Here is a 21,251-nt window from a genome sequence, read left to right as displayed (position 1 = left end):
CCTAACCACTTGCCTGCCTGCTTCATTGCCCCTAATGACTTCTGCCTGCTAGTCTGATCACCCCCAACTGCCCTCCTCTGACAACCTGATCACCCACACCTGCCCTCCCCTGCTGTGACCCGCCTCCTCCGCTGGGACCGGTCTCCTCCACAGTGTGAAGCCGTGGGACTCCCAGGCCTCACTGCCACGGAGCGGCTACCAGGGCCCACCTTTGCTGGGCGAGCAGCTATACTGTGATGACCATCTTGGGATGGCCATCTTGTGATGATGTTAGGGCATGATACATGAAGGTCTGATGCCACCTAGGCTATTATTAGTATAAATTGATTCCAGGGAGGGGAGAGAGAGAAACATCAATGATGAAAGAGAATCATTGATTGGCTGCCTCCTGCACACCCCCTACTGGGACCAAGTCTGAAATCCCAGCATATGTCCTGTCTGGGAATCAAACTGTAATCTCCTGGTTCACAAGTTGACACTCAACCACTGAGCTACACTGGTAGGGCTTTATTGCCATTTTTAATCTTTATGCCTATGTTTCTTTCTATATATATATTTCTTATTAGAGCAGTCCTTTAGCATTTCTTGCAATAATGGTTTGGTGGTGATAAACTCTTTTAGCTTTTTTTTTTTTTTTTTTTTTTTTTTTTTTTTTTTTTTTTTTGTCTGGGAAGCTCTTTATTTTTCCATTTATTTGGAAATGATACCCTTGATGGATAGGGTAGTCTTTGTTTCAGATCCTTGCTTTTCATACCTTGAATACTTCATACCATTCTCTTCTGTCCTGTAGAAATCAGCTGACAGCCTATGGAAGCTCCTGTGTAGGTAACAAATTGCTTATGATTAACCTAAGCATGGACTTTAGCTAATAATAAATTATTATTGGTTGATTAATTGTGACAAAGAAACTTTATGAATGTAAGATTAATATTAGTGGGGCCCGGCCAGTGTGGCTCAGTGGTTGAGCGTTGACCTATGAACCAGCAGGTCATAGTTTGATTCCCAGTCAGGGCACGTACCTGGGTTGCAGGCTTGATCCCCAGTAGGGGGCCTGCAGGAGGCAATGATCCATGATTCTCATCATTGATGTTTCTATCCCTCTCTCCCTCTCCCTTCCTCTCTGAAATTAATAAAAATATATTTTTAAAAATAATAGGGAAAACTGGAGGTAGGGTACATGAAAACTATCTTTTGCAACTTTTCTGTAAATCTATTTTAAAATAAAAATATTTTTAATAGCAAAAATACAAAACAACAGAGCAACATCTGACATGTGTGCATCCTGCTGTTATGCAATAGGAGGTACATAGCATTAACTATGTTGTGTTCTTGCCAAACGGTTAAACCTAAGTGTAATCATCAGTAAACCATCAAAGAAATCTAAAATACCAGACTGTCTATCGAAGAATCACTCTGTACTTTTCAAACAACAAGAAACTGGGGGACTGGTCTACCTTTTAAAAGACCAGTAATATGTAGCCATAAATTGCAATATGTGGTACTTGACTGGATTCTGAATTGAAAGAAGAAAAATAAAAACAGCTACAAAAAGACATTTGGGGGTTTATTAGAGAAAATTGGAACTGTACTGTTTTGTTGATCCTTGCAACTTAAAGTCTTGTCTGCAGACCAGCAGCAGCAGCTCTGGGAACTTGTTAGAAATGCAGAACCCTGGCCCCTATCCCAGATCTGCTGAATCAGAATCTGCATTTTGACAAGATCCCCAAGTGGCTGGCATGGAGAGAAAAATTTAATGAACACCTTTTTTATGGTATTATAGAGTTATTGTTATTTATATCAAGTGTGAAACTGATACATGGAATGTCAAATTGCTTTAATTATTAAGGAGATGCATATTGAAGTATTTAAAGGCAAAGTGCCATTGATGTCTGCAACTTACATTCAAACAAAACTAAAAATGTATGAGAAAACAGTGACAGGATGTTAACAATTGGCAAATTGGGTGTGTGTGTGTACAAATGTTTATTGTAGATTTAAATTTTTACAAATTCCCATGTATAATATTTTTAATGAAATTGCCTTGAATTTAAAATTTTCCTTGAGGGAAAATTTCCATCTTGACAATATCAAAGTTTCTCATCTATGAACATGGTATGTCATTCCTCACATGTAGGTTTTCTTCTCTCTCCTTCAGCAATATTGAACAGTTTTATTCATATAGATTTTATACACTTCTTTTCAGTTTACACTTACTTCTAGACACTGTACTGCTTTATTATAGCAACTGTGAATGGATTCTTCTTAGATATTTCTAACATCTGTTGCCAATATATAAAAACCTATTTATTTTTGAATGTTTAATTTGTAATTTGTTACTTTTACAACCTTATTTTTCTGATAATTTTTGGATAATTTCTTGAGTTTTTTTAGGAAGACAATGATAACATCTAAAAATAATGCAAAGTTTGTCTCTTTTCTAATATTTTTAGGTGTGTTTTTTTTCAACTTGGCCTATCAAATAGATTTCCAATTTAAAAGCAGTGATGGTATCATACATAGTCTTCTTGATTCTAATGGAATGGGTGTTTCACTGTTAATTTAATGTTGCTTTTGGATTTCTTACAGCCTTCCTATTGTAATATACTAATGGCTTTTATTATATTAGAAATGTCTGTTAAATTATATTAAGTCCCTGTTCCATATTTTTGGAAATGATTTCATTGTTGTTGTTTTCCCTCTTGTAATTTATGAGTATAATTAATTTCCTTATTATAAACTATATTTTCATTTTAGAACTAAAACTCCTTGGTCATGTGTATTGTTCTTTTAACACTAGGCACCTGTTGCAGGAATATTCCTGCAAGACTTCCAGCTTCCCTCCCACCACCACTACCTCTCCTGCCCCCCCACCTCTCACTGCGGCGGGCAGGGGGGGCGGGGCATGGAAGGGCGTGCCCTGCGGCACTGTTGCCACCATCTCCGCAGCTGCACGTGCTGCCACCACAGCTGCGTGCCTCGCCCTATATGCCCAACCCGCTGTGCCCGCTGCCCCAGCTGCCTCCGTGGCCATGCACACCGTCGCTGCACACCTTGCCCCACTCCGCCCCGCATGCGCTGCCAATGCTTTCCCTCCAGCAGCCGCAGCCGCCTTGCTTTCCACTTTCCCTCCCTCTTCCTTCTATGCTGTCTTCAGTCTTCACTCCTCCCTCTCTCTGCATATGCAAATTAACTGCCATATTTGTTAGGTTAATTTACATACTCGCTCTGATTGACTGGTAAGCGTGGCTGATGGGTGTGGCTTCTGTAGCAGAGTGATGGTTAATTTGCATATTACTCTATTATTAGGTTAGATACTGTTGAATATCCTCATACTAACATTTTATTTTTTTTATTTATGTTCACAAGTAAAATTGGTCTGTGATATTCTTCTCTTCCTTCTTTTTTTTTTTTTTGGTTGCTTTGTCAAGTTTTGGCATCAAAGTCTTAATATAAATCATAAGAGTATTCTGTTGCTTGCTTAATACACACTGGTGAATTAAATTGAATCTGGCTACTGTGGTGTTTCAAACTCAGTTCCCAGTTCATAATTTATGTACAAAACCCCAAGAACATACATCTCTAATATTCCTTTACTCCAGCGTAAGACAAGCCAGGAGAAATACAATCAGATCATTGTCATCAGCTTTAAAATAATTTTGGTAGAGCCCCGCCAGGTGGCTCAGGGGTTGAACATCAACCTGTGAACCAGGAGGTCACAGTTCGATTCCTGGTCAGGGCCCATGCCTGGGTTGCGGACTGGATTCCCAGCGTGGGGTGTGCAGGAGGCAGCCAATCCGTAATTGTCTCTCATCATTCATGTTTCTATATCTCTCTCCCTCTCCCTTCCTCTCTGAAATCAATAAAAATATATTTAAAAATAATAATAATTTTGGTAGAAATACCTGCTGGACAGAAAATATCCAATTGATTTTGAAAATCAACTTAGATGATTGTTCTGTTGGTCTGTCCACTACCACACTGGTGTCCTGAGTGCCCACAAGCCACATCACAGTACACTGGAGAACCCCATAGTTGCACCTGCCGGGCTGAGCTTAGAATATGATGCCAAATTAACCTCTTTTGCATCACCACACCAATTTCTGTGCTGCCAGGGAAGGATGTGCTGTTGAGAAGGGGCACCCTGGAGGCTTTGCCTCCTCTAACCATCCTTGTCCTGGCATGGCTGCTGATTTAGGGGCACAGTAAAGCTGGCTGACTGGGCCTCAGAAACAAGACCCAGTGAGAACTGGCTTTGTGGTGCATATGTCAGGGGCAGGAATTATGGTAGATACTAGCAGTTGTTTTCCTGAATGAAACCTGTAACTTAGGAACTTAAGTAGGTGAGGATAAGCCTTGGTGTTTATCAGGAATGCACACACAAGTGAAGTTCTAGAAGAATATTTTTAAAAATATATTTTATTGATTTTTTTTTTTTACAGAGAGGAAGGGAGAGGGATAGAGAATTAGAAACATCAATGAGAGAGAAACATCGACCAGCTGCCTCCTGCACACCCCCCACTGGGGATGTGCCTGCAAAGTTACATGCCCTTGGCCGGAATCGAACCCGGGACCCCCCAGTCTGCAGGCCGACGCTCTATCCACTGAGCCAAACCGGTTTTGGCAGTTCTAGAAGAATTTTGAAGTCAGTCATTTTTGGGGTACCTCAAGAGTACCTTCTCTGCTTCACACTCCCTCTTCAGCTGTTTGGCAGTTGCTGTTGGGGACTCTGGCATGAAAACAGAATTCAATTGGGGTGACTTTGGGAAAACTTCACTCTGAGTTATATCAATGTTTCATAATCTTCAAGCAGAGCCCTATGCCCCTGGGCAGCATCTGCGACCCAGCAGACTCCCAGCTCTTGGTCTTGGAACAGCATTTTGTGAAGAGCCGAATGACATGGAACAAGCATGTCTCTCCCCGCTTTGATACACTGAGACATCCAATCCATTATCAAGTCCTCTCTTCTACCTCCTAAGTGTGACTTGAATATGTGTATTTCTCTATCCCTACCACCACACTCTTCTTGCCCAGGTCATGGCTATCTACAACCCAGATGTTTGCAGGAACTTCCTCACCAGTAGCAGGGCCATTGCCCAGCAGAGCTCCCACAAGCAGCACTTATATTGTTGTCTCTGTAAGTGCACCTCACTAGCACAATAGGCTACAACAACAAAGAGCCCTTGGAGTTGTGCAATGCGCCCACACCACTGCTCTCCCTCCTGGGATATTTTTCCTTTGTTAATCATTATTATTATTATTATTGAAATATTTCAGGCAAATAGAAAAATATAGAGTAACAAAACATGAAGTCATGCATTTATTACCCAACTTTTTCCTATTTTAACACTTCACAAAATTGTTTCAAAGTTGGGTAACCTAAATGTTTATTATGAAATACTAGAGGTCCAGTGCACAGATTCATGCACCGGTAGGGTCCCTCAGTGTGGTCTGTGCCCTCTCGCAATCCAGGATCCCTTTGAGGGATGTCAGATAGAAGGTTTCGGCCTGATCGCAATAGGCTCCATCCAGACAGGAGGGATCCCGTTCCTGTGCGTTGAGCATCTGTCCCTTGGCAGTCAGTGTGCATCATAGCGACCAATCAACGGGTTGGCCGTTCTTTTGCTCGGTCGCTTAGGCTTTTATACATATAGATATTGTGCATAGGGATGAGTACACATAATGTAAATGAACATTTTTAAAGAACAAATGCTCATGTATCCACCGCTCAACTTAAGAATTAGAGTATTTCTAAATTGCCTTAAAGTCCCCTGTGTTCCCCTTCCACACCAGAAACACTGTGATGTTCCCCAGAAGTAACCACCATCCTCAATTTTGAGACAACCATTTCCTTGCATGCCTTTCTATTTGTAACATATATGTATAGATCCTTATTTTTTGCTTCATTTTACCTGTTCTTAGACCTTTATACAAATGGAATCAATCTGAATGCATTCTCCTGAGATTTACCTTTTTTGGGTTAGCAATGTTTTGAGAATCATCTGTTTCCACTGCTGTAATCCATCTGTTTTCTCTATTTTCCAATCCATATTACTGCAGCCAGTGTACTCTTTTAAAGCTACACATCCAACTCTTTGTCACTCCACTGCATGAAATCCTTCTGTGGCTTTCCAATACTCTTGAAATAGAATCCAGATCCCTGGCGGGCCTTAAGCCCCACGTGACCTGGCCCCACCTCCCTCTCTGGTCTTATCTCACTCTCAGGGCTGAAGTCAGTTTTCTTTATCTCAAAAAGTTCTTCCCTTCCTTCTGGATTTTACACACCTGGATTCTTTTTACTCTACACTTGGCTATTCATGCTGAAATTTCAGGTCTCTAGATAAACATCACTTTTTGAAAAGATCTTCACTAACTTCCCAAAGTGAATTAGGTGCTTCTTGTTTTGCTTCCTTCCCACCCAGTTTCTTCAATCACTTGCCACAATTTTATTATTATTATATATTTACTTGTACATGCATTTTTATATGTATTTAATGCCTATCTCCCTTAAGTTGTGTTGAAGACAGGATCACGTATGTTTTGCTCATAACTGCGTATCTAGTCCTAGCAGAGCCCTGCTGTGAATGTAGTGGGTTCCAAATGATTGCCATTCAATAATTGAAGCCAGAAAAAGTTGATGCAGTCAGGACAAAAAAATGTTCAGTACATGAATTCTGGGACAATTCTCTGCTGGATAAAAATTGTTAAAAATGAAGGTGTCCAAGTATTCTTCAAGAAAGCCTGTCAGGCTCAGTGTGATCAAAGGCAGATATTGAGCTTTTGTATTTGTCCCATATGCTGACCCAGAGAATGCGAGCATGAGGCAACTTAATATAGTGGGTGCTGTGCTTTATTTTAAACATAAAATGTATAAGTATAACTAAAATGTATTGAGTACTTATTTGTGTGGTCAGTATCCCAAGTGCTTTGTATGAATGAATGGTTTAATTCTCATAATAACCCTAAGAGAGAGGTATTTTTAACATATCAGGAAGTTGAGGCACAGAGTAACTTGCAGGACCTCATACAACTAGTAAGTAGCAGAACCAGAATGCTCCAGTGTTCCTCCCCACTCTATTCTATTGTCTTTAATACTTTTGTTCAATGAATATTTATGGCAAGAATAAACAAAGGTTACACTAAAGTTCAAGCAAAGTGCTATAGGCCTCTGGAGTGAAAGAGTTTTAATTCTATGTATGGCTGTCTGCTGTAGCATTTCAGATTCAGAGGAACAGACATGGGAGGACGATGCTGTCCATGACAGAAGACATATCAGCAGAGCATGAGACACATTAGGGACAGGATGTGATTTTGTGCTGATGGACAACAGGTGAGTGTGAAGTAGATGAAAGGTTATAAGCTAGACCCTTGCCAGAATGTGGAGGGTCTTGAATGCATTTTCATACTGATTACTGTTCCAGCAAAAACTGGAGCTCAGATGTTGCAGGTGAGGGAGATTGAATATTTCTCCTTCTAACTATTCATAGCCATCTATTTCCATAAGAGTTGAAAGGCTATCATTCAGACATATGGAGAAATGTCTAGTGACTGGGGGAAGGAAGCATATTGCAGGGACAGACATCAAAGAACCAGAAGAAAATTCACTGTATGGGACAGAGTAAGGCTAAGAAGAACCAGGGTCAATATTGGTGCCTCAGATCAGAAGGAAGATCTGGGTCTGGGGTGAGAGTAGTAGGTGACATTGGAATTAATTGGAAACTGACCACCTTCTCAGAGTTTGTGCATTATAGGGAAGAAGGAGAGTGGACACTGAAACAGACAAGCTCAGATACTCCATTGCAGCCTGAGTATGATTGGAGGTATGGTGTGGCCCTAGGTGTTCCAAGCTCCTTTAGCTCAGCCACACCAAAGTCAGATTATGACTATCTTAGTCTCCAAAGACCTTTTCCTTGCTGTGCCTGACCTGCCCACTGAGCAGCCATCAAGGAGCCAGAGGTCACAGAGTGAGTAAGGGAGCCATAGAGGGAAAGAACAAGGTGGGAAAAGGGAAGAGCTAAATAGGACCCCCTTTCTGGGCTTTGGGTTTATGAGTCAGGACTGAGCCAGGGTTTGGGGAGAAGTTTTAGGTTAGAGTAAAGCTTTAATATAAAACTGAGCCCAATTTGTTAATTCCTGGAAAATGAGACTATTCACTAATGACTGAAAGTGACCAGAAAAGCTATTGGATCTACCCAAGGTTTCATGAGCATGCAGAAAATGGAGATTCAACTTAGCTTCAGAGAAAGGTAGTGCTATGAATAAATATCGTGTTTTTTCCCTGAAGCTAACACCCCACTAAGACCAGCTCATCCAATACACTCATTAGAATAAATATTGCCAATGGCTTCCTGGAAGTGATGTAACAACTTCCTCCCTCATCACTAGGTGTGCGTAACTGCTTTCAGGAAGAGAGGCTTTTGATGTTCCCATATTAGGAGGCTTATCTCTCTTTGATACTCTAATAAAGTAAAATTCAGACAAAATTAAATTTGTTTCCAAGCATCACCAACCAATTACTACAGGCTTCCTGGCTTCATGTACTATTTTAAAGGGTACCTGTGTATCCTCCCTAAAGCCTAGCATCTACACATCAAAAGTCTCAAGTTGCATCATCTGTTTCATAGTCCAGATAGGGAAGATCTACTCTCAAGTAGTGATTTAAAAAATGTTCTTTACAAAGATAAATAGATATTTTATACCCCAAGGCATTTGAGCATTCTTTTAAATCTGATCATTGATACTACTGGGTAAATAATTAAATTAAAATATGGGTATCTTAAAATTATGTTGTCCAAAGATCATTTATTAGTTAAATCAAATTTATATTGGCTCGAGGCCTGAAAATTAGCTAAGAATCTGGAAACTACATTTAAGTTAACATATTAAGTCTTTGTAGAATCATAAAAATCAATCTTTTTGTAAAGACATTGCATATTATCAAGTAATATAGTTGAACATACAATTTAGCAATTTTTATAAACTTAAAGTGATATCAATTCATTTGACAAAGAAAACAAGTAGAGGAAATTTAGGAATTCAAATTACTTAAGCTTTTCATGAGAAAATACACCTCAGACTTCCTTTATAACTTGGAATGTTATGTAAACTTTATATATATATATATATATATATATATATATATATATATATATATATATATATACATATATTATATATATATATACACACACACACACACACACTAGTGGCCCAGTGCATGAAATTTGTGCATGGAGGGGGGTTATCCCTCAGCTCAGCCTGCACCCTATTCAATCTGGGACCCCTCAGGAGATGTCCAACTGCCTCTTGTAATCCAGGACCCCTGCTCCTAACCACTCAACTGCCTGCCTGCCTGATCACCCCTAACCACTCTGCCTGCTGGCCTGATCGCCCTCAAATGCCTCCCCCACCAGCCTGCTCGCCCTGAACTGCCCCACCCCCATTGGCCTGCTCACCTCCAACTGCCCCCCTCTGCTAGCTTGATCACCCCTAACCACCTCTGCTTCAGCCTCGCCACCATGGCTTTGTCCAGAAGGATGTCCGGAATGTCTCTGGTCTAATTAGAATATTACCCTTTTATTAGTATATATATATATATATATATATATATATATATATATATATATACACACACACACACATATATTTCAGAGAGAACGGGAAAGAAAATGAGAGAGCGAAACTTCAATGACAAGGGAGAATCATTGATCAGCTGCCTCCTGCACACCCCTCATTGGGGAATGAACCCACAACCTGAGCATGTGCCTGACAAGGAATCAACAGTGACCTCCTGGCTCATAGGTCAACACTCAATCACTGAGCCACACCAACCAGGCACCAAGAAACATTTTTTAAAAGAGAACTATATATTTAAAGTGTAATAAGTAGAAAAATAATTTTAGAAATCTCTGAATTTCTTTATCTTCCCATTTACAAGTGCTTACTATAATAATGTCTTTGCACATCAATTAGAAGAGGAGTTTATTCTTTAAGATTTCTTTCAACTTTTTTATTTTGAAACTAGTAGCCCTGCACATGAACCCATATACCAGTAGGTCGCTGCTGCCCTGCTGTAGCTCTCCATCCACTGCCTTGTCCTCCTATAGCTCCCCCAGTCCCCCCACATAGCTTGCTGCCCTGCTCCCTCCTGTGGCTCTCCGCAGCCTGCTTGTAGTTCGCTTCCCCACCTTCCTGCAGATGTGTGATCCAGTCATTATTCAATTGGTCATTACACCTCAGGGAGTAATGGATAATTAGCATATTCCTCTTATTATATTGGACTAGAAGCCAGATGCATGAAGATTCATTCTAGAATGGGCTTTCCTTTCCCTGGCTGCCTGCACTGCCTTTCCGCTCCAGCCCAGCCCCTTCCTGCTTAGGCCCCAGAGCTGCCTCTTTCCTCTTTGGGAGCCACCTCTTTCCATCCCTGTTACTCAGTGCCTTTGTATGCAAATTAACCACCATCTTTGTTGGGCTAGTTTGCATATCACTCCTGATTGGCTGGTGTTGTAGCGGAGGTACAGTCAATTTATACGTTTGTCTATTATTAAGTAAGATCATTTCAAATTTCCAGAAAAATTACTAAATAGAACAGAGTTTAATGTGTCCTACATCTAGTTTTCCATAATGTTTACATCTTACAGAGCCATAATATAATGATTAAGACCAAGACATTGACACTAACTAAACTGAATAGCTTATTCAAGTTACACCAGATTTTTCTGTCTCAAGACCAACCCAGGATCCATCTTGCGTTTTGTTGGTCTGTTTCCTCAATGTCCTCCAATCTGTAATAAGTCCTCTGACTTTCTTGGTTTCTCATGACCTTGGTACTTTTGAAGAGTACTTCACATTTCGTAGAATGTTTAATAGTTTAGGTTTGTTTGATGCTTTCTCATGATTAAATTGAGATTATGCATTTAAGCAAGTACACCACAGAAATTATGTGTTTTCCCAAGCACATCTTACCAGTGGCATCAGAAGATGATGCCACTGTATTTTATTGCTGACAATATTAACCTTAATCACTTGGTTAAGATGGTGTGTTCCAGATTTCTCCAGTAATGAAAAATATTTTTCAGGTAGCCTATTCCTATTCAAATTTTTACTTATTAATTTTAGCATGGATAAATGGATCTTGCCTGCAACAATTATTACTGTGGTGTTTGCCTAATGATTACTTTCTATTTTCCTAATTCCTATATTTATTAATTAAATTTTTCTGTTTCTCATCACCCATTTGTTTATTCAATCATTTATTAATATTATTATGGACTTATGGACATTTATTTTATTCTATGGGTTATATTTCAATACTGGTTATATGTCAATATATGATTATGTAACTGGACAACCAAACGGTCCAGACTGCTTGTCACTACTTGAGTCAAATATTCAGAGACAGATAAAAAAAATTAAAAAAAAATTCAGAGACAGGATTGAACCATATATGAACGTTTATTTCAATAATGCAGGCAGTATGGGACAGTAGTTGGTCACACACAAAGATCTGCTCTCACCTGCCTTGCCAGTTGGCTGGTTATATACACATGAGGGAAAAGATAGCTACATGCAGCTGCAAGCCAAAAATCTGACATAGACAGGGGAGGGTAGAGTCTGCAATTCAGCCTTCAGAAGCTCAAAGTCTGATAACAAGGTGGTTAATATTCTATGATGTTACGAACAGCTCAGCCTGTTCTTGGGACAGGAGAGTGGTCAGCATTCCCGAGGAAAACTCCTGGAAGGGGTCAGGGTCAGGGTTCAGGGGCAGCAACCAAATCAAAGAGTGTCATGTGTCTGTTCTCAAAATGTTTTTCTTTTATTTGAGTAATGGGACCTTCTGGGCTCTGAGGTGACTCATCTTTTACAGGCCTGTTTCACCCTCCAGTTTCCGGGGTCTGTAAGAAAACTTGTCATCTATCATTAGTAAGGTGAATAATCATCAGACAACGGTGGCTCTATTCTTATTACATACCCTTCAACCCTAACAGTTCTGCTCAAATTATTCCACCTGTTACCCCTGGGAGCTCCTTCAGGGAGCTTCTGTGTCCTTTCAACATACTAACATACTCCCCAACTCCCTTTTTAAAGTTTTTTTGTGTGTTTGTTTTTACCACTTTCTTATTTATTGTCCTCACAAAACATTCCAAGTTCATTTTATATCTTCCCTGTCCCAGTTCTGAAATCATCCATTTCTCCTAGGAGCCCTGGCTTGTTTTATTGGCTTCTTTTACTACCTCTGGACTTTGAATCTTAGTTAGAAAGCTGGCTCTAGGGTCTAACTCCTTTTCTCCCCAACTCAGTGAGATACAGTAATAACCCCACAGCCCACTTTCCAAAGTCTGTGCTCTTCCGGCACATGTGTCAAACACAAGGCCCGCGGGCCAAATCCGTCCCGCCAGGCCTTGCAATGTGGCCCGCACCGCGCTGTCATCACTGCACTCCGCTGCGTTTCCATCACAATGACAGTTTATGACTGTTCAGTAAACCATTCGGCCCGCGATTTAGAATGGATTTTAGATTTTGGCCCCTTCTCTGATTGAGTTCGACACCCCTACAGGAAGGCTAGTAGATCTGCTGGGATGAGCATTCACCTCCAAGTTCTGTCCTCCAAAAGGCTCCTGTCTTCTTATCAATCCCAATCATCTGATGGGTAATTTTTGACCACACACTCATAAACACACATACCTCCCAAAGGCAGGCATTGATGCTCAGAGACTTTAGAGCCTAAGTTAGTTAGTATTCATAAGCAGAAACATTTTCCTGATTGTAACATCAGCTTCTCAACCCCCTCCTAGGGCAGACCTGGCCCTTTGCTATGCAGAGCCCTGGACAGACTTCTTTCTTCCCACTCCTTTCAGAATATGGCTCAGAGCTTGACAAAGGATGGGTTTCAGGGCCATCTGCTCCTTCAAATTAAAGCTTTTATTTAAGCTGGTACCTGTTTGGCTCAGTGGATAGAGCGTCGGCCTGGGGACTCAAGGGTCCCGGGTTTGATTCCGGTCAAGGGCATGTACCTTGGTAGCGGGCACATCCCCAGTAGGGGGTGCGCAGGAGGCAGCTGGTCGATGATTCTCTCTCATCGATGTTTCTAAACTCTCTATCCCTCTCTCTTCCTCTCTGTGAAAAATCAATTATTTATATATATATATATATATATATATATACACACAATATATATATATATATATATATATATATATATAAAGCTTTTGTTTAATTTATTTTTAATTACAGTTGACAGAATATTACATTAGTTTTAGATGCATAACATAGCAAGCAAACATTTATATAACTTTCAAAGTGACCACTTTGATAACTCTAGTACCTTATTTGAGGAGCAGGGTCAGATTCTTTTGCAGTCTCTATTCTCCGGTAAGCTCTGAAAATGGAATGGGGTTATTCCTATAAGATATATTATTTTCCTGTCAAAAAATTACTATGAATGATATTGTTTTTCCTCCAATACTAATCCATATTAGAAAATTAGTACTAATGAGGATGCATAAGAAAGATCTATTTCCAGCCTTATTATTCACATTCACCATTACACCAAACTAAACTAGAATTAATGGAAATACTTATCAAGTTCATCAAAGGCCTGGTAAACACAATCCATGGAAGTTTTAATAGTTTATATCAAGATTAATCATCTCTGATCAATCTTATCCAATTGTAGTCTTTATATATATCTACCTCCTGACTCTCACACTAGTATTAAGTTTGCATAGAAGTTTGTAGAAATATTAATAGCCAAATGGTGTTAGCTAATCAGTTTCGATCCACAGAATCACAAAAAGGTCTATGATAGATCAATAAAAAAAAAATATTTTGTTGTACTAGACTCAATTCTCTGAAGATGAAAGAGAATATAGCTATGAAAATTGTTTTTATATTTCTAATATCTATTTCTTTACATCTTCATTTAAACAGGTATTAGTAGTTTTGTTATTGAAACTTTATATGCTTAATCAATTTTGTTTCCATCTCTATTATCTGATATTAAATTTTATAAACTTTAGTTTTTCTGCTTTATTTTTCTTACCATTTTTAAATGACCTATCTTAGACCAACTTTTCTAGCACCAACCTTTTGGAATATTAATTTTGCTTAATTTATATAACTTTCTAAGTGATTTATTGATTTAGGCAGAAAAAGACTTTTAATGGTGGGTTTAGGTTATTTATATTAAATCTGGTATATGGTACAATTGGTCTTACTCCTTTCGATGTATAGTAGGCATCTTTGTCTTTTTGGCTATATGGGCTATATTTTCCCTTTTATCTTTTAAAATGTTTTGGAAATCCCCCTAAAAAAACACACAACTATTTTAAAGCCACATGTGAATATCTTAAAATACTCTATAAGCATTCTTGCTCCCTTGTTCTGTAATCAAAGTATGCTCTATTCCCTTTTATGGAAGACTACTCTTTTTGTCTATGCTAGTTTTCATTCATAATTAAATTTAATGTTTTTCATTTTTTTCTCTTTCATGTTTCTTTTATGCTTTCTGTGTCTTGCTTTTCTTCAAAAAATTATATGGTATCAGAAATAACCCTTTTTCAGCTCTCCTTACTTCTTTAACAATTTTTCAGCCATTATCTATTAAGATTCCTTTCTCTAATTTTAGCCATGCATACTATATATTGTAGCTTTGGGCAATCTTTTCAAAAGAGGCCCTTGGCTGCCACATTTTTTTTGAGATTGGGCATATCTGAGAATGTCTCTCTGTTGCCTCCTATACAAATGGCTTGACGTAGTCCATTATTCTTGAGATGCAGCTTATCCCTTCCATAGAAATTGTCATCACATTGTCATCTGGCACTGCTCATTGCAGTGGAAAAAGCCAAAGCTAGTTTGCTCTTTGAAAATGACCTACTTTTCTGTTTGGAAACTTGCAGAATTCTTTTTTCCCCCTTATAGTTTTACATTTTTATAAAACTATGTCATAGTGTTCCTTTTGTTATTGATTTTTGCCTGGGACTTTAGATTTACTTTCTGCAATGTTTTTTTCAAGTGTAATATATTTTCTCTTGTTTTCTTTGAGTTTTGATTTTGATCCTTTTGTTTGTTTGTTTTTCACCTTTGAAAACCCCTTTTATTTGGGAATTAGATCTACAAATTTAACTTCTTTAATTATTTTCTTACTCTTTTTAAAATATATATATTTTATTGATTTTTTACAGAGAGAAAGGAAGAGGGATAGAGAATTAAAAACATCGATGAGAGAGAAACATCAGTCAGCTGCTTCCTGCACATCTCCCCCAGGGGATGTGCCTGAAACCAAGGTACATGCCCTTGACTGGAATTGAACCGGGACCTTTCAGTCTGCAAGCCAATGCTCTATCCACTGAGCCAAACCAGTTAGGGCTATTTTCTTACTCTTAAAATTCCTTTTCAGTTTTGATATTGTAATTATAAATAAGAATAGAGAACAGAATTTTTAATATATAGAAACCACACAGAATAATAATTGTCAAAAATGGAGGCCTTGCCGAAACCGGTTTGGCTCAGTGGTAGAGCATTGGTCTGCAGACTGAAGGGTCCCAGGTTCGATTCTGGTCAGGGGCATGTAAGTTGGCTGTGGGCACATCCCTGGTAGGGGATGTGCAAGAGGCGGCTGGTCGATGTTTCTCTCTCCTCAATGTTTCTAGCTCTCTATCACTCTCTCTTACTCTCTGTAAAAAAATCAATAAAATATATATATTTTTTAAAAATGGAGGCCTGCTCTAACTGGTTTGGCTCAGTGGATAGAGCGTCGGCCTGTTGACTGAAAGGTCCCGGGTTCGATTTCGGTCAAGGGCATGTGCCTTGGTTACAGGCACATCCTCGATGGGAGGTGTGAGAAAGGCAGCTGATCGATGTTTCTAACTCTCTATCCCTCTCTGTAAAAATTCAATAAAATACATATTTTTTAAATGGAGGCCTTATTTTTAAGAACACCAGGGAGGCCTGTTTGACTAACTCAGGAACAATGTGGGCAAGTGGACCATTTTTTAAACTGAACAGAGGATGTCCAGGTTCCCCTTTGTAGCAGGTGGTGAACAAGTGTAACTAATTGTGGAGCAGGTGAAATCTGTCACATATCTCACTTCTCTGGAGTCTTTGAGGAATTCTTCATGCAACCTGCCAAATATGTCAGATACAATTCAAAGATAACAGTAGGTAAGTTCTTGACATGAGGAGGCCATCCAAAGAGGACTCTGGAAGTTCAGCTCAGTGTGTATGAAACAGCATTTCTGGGGAGCAGGAGAGGATCATCAGTGAGGATTATTCTGATTGTAGTTTTCAAGGCCAGAGATTCATTGGGACAGTTCATTGTGACCTAGGATGTCTATCCATGGGTTCAGGGTAAGCTCTAGATCTAAATCCTAGACCAAGGTCACTACTTGTTGAGTTTAGAACCACTGATCTTTGTACTATCCCAACTGTCTCTAACATATCCCAGATACATGTTCACTTATTTTTAAAACTCATGTTAAAACTTGAACCATTGGCCGAAACCAGTTTGGCTCAGTGGTAGAGCGTTAGTCTGTGGACTGAAAGGTCCCGGGTTCGATTCCGGTCAGGGGTATGTACGTTGGTTGCGGGCACATCCCCAGTAGGGGGTGTGCAAGAGGCAGCTGGTCGATGTTTCTCTCTTATCGATGTTTCTAGCTCTCTATCTCTCTCCCTTCCTCTCTGTAAAAATCAATAAAATATATTAAAAAAACAAAAAACAAAAACTTGAACCATTGATTGTCTTCTGGCTGCCTGGCAGCTTTGAAAGGCTCTTTAAATATTCGGAGAATTTCTGCCTAATGAGTCCCCAAACCCCACCCCAGTCTCTCAAAACACAAAATGATTGTCCCTGCCTCCTCTGCGCAAGACACAGGTATTGGCTTCACCAACCAGAGGACCCACACAAGACTGCCATTCGGAAGGAACCGAAATAGGCACTGCACATGTTCTGCTTTTTGCTGCTACTTTAGTTGCAGAGACACCTGACTTTCAGAGGCTGTGATGGTCTCAAGCTTGGGCACAACACTGATGCTGGATGAAATTCCTCTGGGACAATAAAAGCTCCATTCCCCTTTAGTCACAAGGATAGCCTCATTTTAGTAATTAATTAGTCCAATCTGATATAATAATAAATATTCTGTAAAAGTTTCTTCCCTTTCCAGCTTAAGTCTGACTTCACCCAGAAGTGAGCAGGAGGGAGAGGGGCAGGGGTGGGAAGACACTTGATAGCCAGCACAGATGAATCTGGTATTGGCTTCCTCTGGCCATGGCGCGTGTTTAAAGAGATCGTGTATTCAGAAGGTCCAGTACAGTATATGTCAGATGCTCAATAGATATTTGCATTTATTTTCATTAGGTGTCTATTTGATGTTTCCCCTCTGTTAGGCAGTGATAACAACAGAGACTATGCCTCATATTTATACTTCAGTCACATATCTTATTATGCTGTATCCTGTCAAGCTCAGTAATTACTGGGCTACTGATGAAATCATCATAATTTAAGCCTCTTAAAAGAACTATGCTCTGACTGTGCACATGTGGTCATCTTAGTGGAAGCACAAGCTTCCCAAACAGGGAACAAATTGTGGCCGACAATGGCTTTCCACTGAAAACTCAGATTCCCCTTCCATAGTGAAGAATTATCACTAGATATCTGCTGCCTAACCAGGATCAACATTTCCTAGACTACCTTGTGTCTAGTAAGACCATGTGACTGAGTTCTGGCCAATGGGTGCTGTATACTCCGAATTTGACCAGACTTGATGATTTTCCTTAGATGGATAACCAGGTCCTGAATTCTCTTTCAAAGACAAGTTTCCTAGCATTAGCTGCCAAATGGGTGCTAAAACGCCCCACAGAAGGGGGGAGAGAAACGTGGCTCCAACTGCAATACCAGGGTAACGGGGAACAAAGTGCCATCTCTTTGTCCCAACACACACACACACACACACACACACACACACACACACACACACACTCACTACAACTATAAGAGTTTTGCAAGTAGGCCCAGTCCAAACATCTGTGTCTTCTTCGCTATAAAGGTGAAGTAAAACTTTAATTTTTTAAATTTACTGATGAGAGAGGGGGAGAGAGAGGAAATCAGTTTGTTGTTCTACCTATTTATGCATTCATTAGCTGCTTCTCGTATGTGCCCTGACCAGAGATCTAATCCACAAACTCAGCCTATTGAGATGATTCTCTAACCAATTAAGCTACCAAGCCAGGGTTAAAGTGAATTTTTTTACTTTTAAATTGTGAAGTAGAGCACACAGACAAGGAAGAGCACCAAACAAAAATACTCAATAAGTGCAATGATTATCTCAAGGCAAATACCCACACAACCACCATCCAAGCCAGTAAACAAACTTTGCCAGCACCCAAAAGTTCTTTCATCTCCCCAAACACCATGCACCCCTTCTCTCTACTACCCCTCCCTCAGTATTCTGACCATTAGAGCAATTGCTGCCTTGCTTCTCTTTATATTTCTACCACCTAACCACTCAGTTTAAACACTGTGGTTAGTTCTGTGACTTTTCAGATAAATGGAATCATGAAATATGTATTGTTCTTGTGACTGGCTATTTTCACCAATATTATGTTTGAGTCCAGGTCACTGTGTGTTCACTCCTTGCTCAGAACAGTCCATGTTCATTTTTTTCCCTTCCCACATCTGTAGAGTATGCTATCATATGAAGAAAACACCATTTATTTGTGCATTCTACTGTTGATGGACACTGGGTTGTTTCAGTTTAGGTCTATTACAAGGGATGTGACATTAGTGCACACACCTCTGTTGTTTATGTACCTAGAAGTGGAGTTGCTGTCCCATGGGGAATGCTCAGCTTTAGTAGACAGTGCCATATTGTCTTCCATAGTGGCGGCATTCCTTTAAACTTCCCTAGAAGTGTATTTGCTTTCCTGTTGCTCCACATCTTCACCAACACTTAATATTGCCAGGCTTTTTCTAATTTTCTGGTGTATCTCATTGTGTGATTTTTTTTTAATTTCCCTGATTACTAATGTGGCTGTGCACCTTTTCATATATTTATGGTTCATTCAGAAATCCTGTTTTATTTTATTTTTTGTTTTGCTAATCTTCACACAACGATTTATTTTTTATTGAATTTTAGGGAGACTGAAAGGGAGGTAGGAATGGGGGAGAGAGAGAAACATTGATGTGAGTGAGACACATTTATTGGTTGCCGCCCTCACTTTCCCCAACATGTGCCAGGGATTAAACCTGCAACCCAACTACATGCCTGTGACCAGGAATTGAACCCACAACCCTTGGGTGCACGGGTGACTCAGCGATGCTGGCCAGGGTGGAAAGTCCTATATTGTTAAGAGTCATTTGGAGTCTCTTGCCCATTTACATTTGTTCATTGGTTGTATTTTCTCCCACTCCGTGGCTTACTTTACAACACTTTTAATAGTGTCTTTAATAAAGAAAGAAGCTCATAATTTTAATGTAGTCAAATGTATTAATCTTTCCTCTACAGCTGGTATTCTTGTATCCTGTTAAAGAAATATTTTCTTACCAGAAAGTCATGGACATATTCTCCTATATTATATGCTAAAGCTTTACTGGGACTTGGTCAAGTTGCCTCTTCTTTCTCCTCCCCCCCCCCCCCCACACCCAACCCCCCCACCACACCTGATGTTTTTTAAGGCAATCAAGAGGGATATGAGTCTTATTTCTTCTCTCTGGGCTCCTTATGCAAATTTGCTCACTCTCTGGGCCCCAAACAACCTTCAAGTTCCACATAACTGTATTTTCTTACATATTCACCACCTATGTTAACTCTCTCTTGCCTCTCCATTTCCTCCCTTCTCCCCTCCATTTCCTCCCCTGGCCTACAAGCTTTTCCAAACTCCTAGGTATTTGATTTTATTTCTCCAGTAGATCCATGCCTTTCTCACGTATTGTAATCTGTTTCCATCTCTTGCTTCAACGATTTTGCAACTCTCTCTTAACCCTCACAGAATATCACTTCATGAGCCCTGAGATACCAACAAGAGGAGAAGAAAACACTTTTTTGCCTGGTTGGAGCCTTGGGATGGACCACTGAGGCCCCAAAATGTCAGGCAGTGAGACATTGGCATGACATTTAATCATTATCTACCAGTTCTTCTGTGAGCTGTCCGAGGGGATGGCGCATTAAACTCTCTTGAGAAGGGTCATGACAGTGTCCTGGAAGCTCATTTGTGGACACTAACTTGTTTCAGAACCTGAAAGAAAATCCATGACCGATATCTGCTCCCCCATTCTCCAGAGAGCTAGAAAAATTTCCTTGGAGCAGGACTGAAATGATCGAATAGGCAATTGGGCAGACAATGAAGCCCATGGTGGCAGCCACATAGTACTAGAAGAAGTGGTCAATTTCTGAGACAGAAAAGAAAACACCAACAACAATAAGAGAGCCATAGGCTCAGAGACTTACCTCTGTGACTAGGAAAAAATCCTCAAAGACTCTACTGAGTTTCTGAGTATGTGGAGAGCAGCAAGGATCTGCATGTTAAGTTCCTAAACACCCTAAAGGCAGGAAAGTAAAACCTCAGCAAGTGCATTGGCAATGGGAAAACCTGCAGAAGATACAGGAGAGAGGGACTAATACAGGAAGGTGCTAAATAACATGGTGGCTCTAAGCAGGTGTCCTCAAACTTTTTAAAGTGGGGGCCAGATCACCGTCCCTCAGAGAGCTGGAGGGCCGGACTATATGAACTACTAATTCCTACTGTAACACCTCGGCTGCGCTCACTGCCCAAAAAACCTGGCGGGCCGGATCAGACTCCTCTGCGGGCCGCATGAAGACCCCTGCAAGGCAATTGGAGATACAAGAGTTCGAGTTTTATTTGTTGGGTGATTTGTTTTATGTTTAAAGGGCTCTGAACAAGTTGAAGCTACAAATAAAATATGGATCATGGAACTGAGGTGCCCAGAGGGCGGAAGAAAATAAGATCCTAAGTGGACGTGAAAGGGTTCCCCTGGAGAAGGAAGATACATGGCTCTCACTGAGAACCTTCTGGTAAAAATAGCAGCAAACGTGCCGAGGCCGGTTTGGCTCAGTGGTAGAGCGTCAGTCTGCGGACCGGGTTCGATTCCAGACAAGGGCATGTACCTTGGTTGCGGGCACATCCCCGGTGGAGGGTGTGCAGGAGGCAGCTGGTCGATGTTTCTCTCTCATTGACATTTCTAGCTCTCTATCTCTCTCCCTTTCTCTCTGTTAAAAATCAATAAAAAATATATTTTT

Source organism: Pipistrellus kuhlii, unplaced genomic scaffold (assembly GCF_014108245.1).
Source record: "Pipistrellus kuhlii isolate mPipKuh1 unplaced genomic scaffold, mPipKuh1.p scaffold_m20_p_1, whole genome shotgun sequence".
In the NCBI taxonomy this organism is placed as follows: Eukaryota; Metazoa; Chordata; class Mammalia; order Chiroptera; family Vespertilionidae; genus Pipistrellus; species Pipistrellus kuhlii.
This window is presented reverse-complemented; position numbering follows the sequence as displayed.